A 6,041-nucleotide genomic window follows, 5' to 3' on the forward strand; every position below is an offset into this window, starting at 1 on the left:
GAGGAAGCAGGCTGGGGAGAGATAGCAAAACAGAAGTTTGAGAGGGCCCTAAAATCTCCTCCTGTGGGATAATTGGTCATTGAGCTTGAGAAAGGCTATGGTGAAAACTTGAAAGAGCATCAGATCAAACCCTTGGCCACTGGAGGTTGAAACTGACATGAGCAGCACTATCTCTATTCTTGACCCAAGGCCACAGGATGACAAGCTTTGCTTTTTCAATGTGGTCTCAAGTCTCTATACTGCCCTACAAAGAAAATAATACAAATAAATGCTGAGAGTGTAAAGTGTAAGCAGAGCTCCCCTTGGCCATTTCCTAAGTTTTGTCCACTCCGAAGTGAGTATCACTTTGGTGAGTGCATTGCAGGAAATGGCCTTAATGATCAATGGCAGACCTCCACTCCAGAGTGACATAAAAAGCAATCTGCACCTCCTTCCTGATTTGTCTGTAATGAAACTTGCTTTCCTCAGGTCCCAGCATTCGAGGCAGATAAATATGTTCCCTTTCGTTGGCTCTTACTCATACTTCAGCAAGATTTCCCATGTGCTTTCCTTGGCTGGCTGGGAAACTGGACCACAATTTATGGGATCTTAGGGGACAGGCGCGTAGAATTCCAGTGGGATCCCGGAACAGAACCTAATTGGAGATTAGAGACCATTGCGGTGCAAAGCTTTTCTTTGAGATCGAAAGAGGTGCATGTTATGCAAATATTAGCAAGTGTAAGTTCACACTGTCTATTGAAAATTTATAGACTCATTATGGTCAAGAAGGCTGGAAGATAAGTAGATTTTGGGAAAGATTCAGGTAAATTCAGGGAGGTGGCAAATTACCCCAGGGAAAGTAGAATGGCTAAAGAGTATGGCCCAAACTTTTTAAAAAAATTTTATTCACTTATTTGACACACAGAGAGCCAGAAAGCACAAGTGGGGGGAATGGCAGAGGGAGAAGGGGAAGCACGCTCCCCGCTGAGCAGGGAGGCAAATGTGTGGGACTCGATCCCAGGACCCTGGGATCATGACCTGAGCTGAAGGCAGACACTTAACTGACTGAGCCACCCAGGCACCCCCTGGCTCCAACTTCCAAAGATGGTGTATGAGATACCTTTGGTGGGAAGGAATGAAGATCAGCAACTGTCCTTGATTCTGCTTCTCAGAAAGGCATTGTGATGTGGTGCCCAGGACTTTGGAGACAGACACATGCTTGGTGCCCTCCGGCTCTGCCGCAAAAGCAACACCTTCCAGAGGGCAGCTGCAGGCACCGGGTGGCGTCACACAGGGTCAGACCCGGGAGGCACTCAGCCACGTACCCATTCCACCATCCTGCTGGGTTTGGAAGAGCGCTATCTAAGTCCATGCTGCCTAAGGACCATCCAGAGTGACATGTCCCATGGGGCATGCCGGCATTCCTTTACCCCTTCAGGTTATTGGCAGCAAGGCTGGAAATTTTTTTAATTGCCTGGGAAAATGATAGCAAACAGCTCGAAAAAGGAGTTTCAGAACGCAGACTTCATACTATGTTTTGAGTACATTTCATTCATTTGGCAGGTACTGACAGGGTGCTTAAGTGCCAGGTGCTGCTGCATTAGAAACAGACTTGAGAAGTTAACAGGAGGGGGCTCCAGCCCTCAACCAGCACAAAGTTGATCAATGATGCATGTGACAGACAGAGCACTGTGACGGGGAGTACTAGGTGCTGTCATAAGAAGGGTATGCCTGGAGTTAAAGGAATACTCAGGGGGAGCCAGCACCAACACTCGGGGAGAGCTGTGGGAAATATGATGGATGCAGATGGCTCCAGGGGAAACCAGAGAACTGCTCAGATCCCTGCTTCTTAACAGCTCCAAGTGCCCGCCGCTTCAGAGTGGGGGCTGGGCGAGCAGGGAGCTGGGGTGGGCACAGCGATGCCTAAGTTCCGACCTCAAGCCCCTGCGCTATTTCACCTGTCCCTTTAGGAGTACAATGACATAGGATGTCACCAACGGAGGATCTACCCCTGCATCCTGGTACTGGGAAAGCACGCGAGGGCTGCGGAGCTGAAAGCAAGAGTTGGTAGTTCCAGTAGTGTGTGCAGGGTTTTAAAAAACTATATACCGGAAAATATCCGGTCTTATTTGCATGTGTTTGTATCATGCACAATTTTTAACTGCAATCCTCCTTTTACCTTCTTCCCTGTTGTTAAGACTCTCCTCTCCTCACCGCTGCCTTTGTCCCTATAATACCTGTTGACAGCCTGGTGCTCATCTATGAGCTCATTCGCCTCTATCCACGCACGCATGGGGCTCTGTCACTGTTTAACAAATATGGGCTCATTTTATCTACCTCTTGATCTAGTGCTTCCCAGTTAATAATCCCTCCTGCATAGCGTCCTTCTGTTTTTATCTTCATTTTTATAAAGAATGGCTGCTCACCTTTTATCAGGTGCCTTTATTTTTTTATCAAATGCATTTATTGCTATGGTCTTAAGAGTTTTTTCACAGTTAATTTAGTGATGAGGTAAATCTTATTGATTTTCTGGTCTTGAGCTCCCTTTATTTTCCTGGAATGAATCCAAGTTGGTCTCAGGATATAGTCCTTTGATAGATGCCTGACTTCTGTTATTTGCTAACATTAGTTCAGTTTCTGTTAACTAATCTGTCCTAAGCCAGATTTGTTAATAGCTTCCCCGTTCCTCCCTCTCAGGTTTGGGTATTAAAATTGTGCTCAGCTTCATCAAGTGAATTGACTTATTATTGTTTAATTGCCTGTTGCCATTTAACAGTAGAATGACAGTTATCCAGCTGCAAACCTGTCTGATCTTGGAACTCATCTTCTTAATTTTCCATTCTTGAATCATTTGGATGATTTTGTTTTCCTAGGAAATCATCGTTTCTTCTAGGTTATCAAATTGATTAGTATAAAGTGCCTTGCAGTTTAGTGATTCTTTTATATTATGCATTTGCTTTTATATCTCTGTTCCCAATCCTTATCTGTTTTGCAACTCTCTCCCTCTCTCTGTCCCCTCCTCCCTGAAACCCCCCTTTCCCCATTCCTCTTCCCTCTCCCCACCTCTTCCCACACCCCATCTTCCCCCTCTCTTATCCTTAATAGGGCATGTGAAGTTTTTTTTATTATTATTTCATTAGTCTTTCATAGAAACAACTTTGAGTTTATTTGCCCCTGAAATTTTTTTTAGTTTAAAAATTTATCTTTATTATAACTACTTCCTTTCTTTGGATTGAGCTGCCCTTTTCTGATGGGTTTAAATGAGTACTTTCTTTTATTTAAAAAAATGTTTGAAATTGAAGACATTTGACACTAAAGTCTCCTTAGAGTATAACTTCTGGTGTCTTCTGTAAGTTTTGGTATGAAATTGTCTCCTTTCCATTGCTTTCAAGATTTTCTTCAGTCGTCTTATGATTTCTTCTTTGACTGAAGACTGTATTTCTTAACTTTTATGTAGTTTCAATTTTTTGTTACCAGGTTATCTAATTCTGATTCTACCGGATTGTGATCAAAGAACTGTTCTTTAAATCTTTAATTTGGAAGGCTTGTAAAGGTTTCCTTTGTTGCCTAGTATGCAATTAATCTTTACAAATATGGCTTTCCTTAGGTGTAAGAAAGAAATGTTTTCCGAGGGAAATAAGGATGTCTATTTTCTTTTTTTTTTTTAAAGATTTTATCTATTTATTTGACAGACAGAGATCACAAGTAGGCAGAGAGGCAGGCAGAGAGTGAGAGAGAGGAGAAAGCAGGCTCCCCGCGGAGCAGAGAGACCGATGTGGGGCTCGATCCTAGGACCCTGGGATCATGACCTGAGCCGAAGGCAGAGGCTTTAACCCACTGAGCCACCCAGGCGCCCCAGGATGTCTATTTTCTGTGTGTCCTTGTTTTTCCCTCCTTCTAGTAGATACTCCCTTTTGAAAAGCTAAAATTTTACCTTGTTATTGCATTTTTAGAGTCTTCAGGTATTATGTTGTTAGATGTATACCTGCTTATACCTTTTACATCTTCTTTCCAAACACTGCCTTTAAAAATGTCCCTCTTCATCTTAGTACCTATAATTTTAGACCCAACTTGTCTGCGATAAATTTTGCCATTCCGGCTTTCTCTTTTGCATGGTATCTCCTCACCTGATACATTCTCAATCCCTTTTGCATTTTAAGTATGTTTCTTGAACAGCGTGGATCTGTAACCTCCTGATAGGCGCTTTAATAGAAAAAGTCAGTCTGTACACATTTAAATTAATGATAAACAGTTATAATTTTATTCCTCCCATCTTATTTTGTTTTTATTTTCCCCATTTTTGATGTTTTTAATCAAGTTCATTCTTTTTGTACTTGATAAATAGAGAAGTTCTTTGCATTTTTCGATGACAGCTTAATTGAGATATAATTCACAGACCATACCACTCACCATCTAATGTGGACAATTTAATGGCTTTCACTATATTTAACTATACTATACTGAACTACCTACACATTTTCATCATCCTCAAAAGAAAACTTTAGCCATCACCACCAGTCTTAGGCAACCGCTCATCTACTTTCGGTCTCTGTAGATTTAGCTATTCTGGAAATTCCATATAAATCAAATTATGCAATACGTGGTCTTCTGTGACTGACTTCTCTCAATCAGCAGAATGTTTTCAAGGCTCCTCTGTGTCGTGGCACATATCAACATTCTATTCCTTTTCAAGGCTGAATAATATTCCACAGGCTGGATGGATCACATTTTATTTATCTCTTCATCAGTTGATGAACATCAGGGTTGTTCTCACCTTTTCGCTATTACGAATAAACCCTAAACCTTCATGCACAAGTTTTTGTGTGGGCATAGTTTTTTTCTTGGCTCTATACACAGGAGTGATATTGGTGTGTCATATGGCAACTCTGTGTTCTGCATTTTGAGGAGCTACTAAACCATTTCTAATGTGGCTGCGCCATTTTCCAAGCCCACCAGCAATTTACAGGTTCCAGCTCTTCACATCCTTCCAACACCTGCTTTTGGGGTTTTTGATAGTAGCCATCCACGTGGGTGGGAGGTGTTATCTCACCATGGTTTTGATTTGCATTTCCCGAATGATTAGTGATGTTGAGCATATTTTCACGTGCTTATTGTCCCATATATTTTATATATACCTTATATGTATCTTTAAATATATATTATATATTTCATATTTTATTTATATTTAAATACATATTTAAGAATGTAAATATATTTACATAAATATGTTTATATAAATATATGATCATGTAAAATATATTTATATATACATTTATATATTAATGTATACATTTGAATATTAGAGAAATGTATATTCAAGTTCTTTGCTCATTTTTTAAGAGATTTTATTTATTTATTTGAGAGAGATTTATTGAGAGAGATCACAAGCAGGCAGAGAGGCAGGCAGAGAGAGAGGAAGAAGCAGGCTCCCTGCTGAGCAGAAAGCACGGGGCTCGATCCCAGGACTCTGAGTTCAAGACCTGAGCGGAAGGCAGCAGCTTAACCCGCTGAGCCACCCAGGCGCCCCTCTTTGCTCATTTCTTAACTTGGTTGTCTTTTTATTTGAGTTGTAAGAATTCTTCACACAGTCTGAATGCATGTTCCTTATATATGACCTGCAAATATTTTCTCCCATTTAGTGGCTTGTCTTTTGACTTTGTCAATGGGGTCCTTGGAAGCACAAAACTGGAATATTTTGGTTGAGTCCCATTTATTTGTTTATTATTTTTTTTAAGTTGCTTGTACTTTGGTGTTTGGCTGAGGAGCCGTTGTTAGATTCAAGACCATTAACATTTACCTTTGTGTTTTCTTCTGAAAACTTTATCATTTTACTTTATTTTTATTTTTTAAAAGATTTTATTTATTTGAGAAAGAGACAATGAGAGAGAGCATGAGCGAGGAGAAGGTCAGAGGGAGAAGCAAGCTCTGTGGAGCTTGGAGCCTGATGCAGGACTCAATCCGGGAACTCTGGGATCATGACCTGAGCAGAAGGCAGCTGTCCAACCAACTGAGCTACCGAGGCATCCCGAACTTTATCATTTTAATGCTTACACTTATGTCTT

The sequence above is a fragment of the Mustela nivalis genome (genome assembly GCF_964662115.1).
Source record: "Mustela nivalis genome assembly, chromosome: 3".
In the NCBI taxonomy this organism is placed as follows: Eukaryota; Metazoa; Chordata; class Mammalia; order Carnivora; family Mustelidae; genus Mustela; species Mustela nivalis.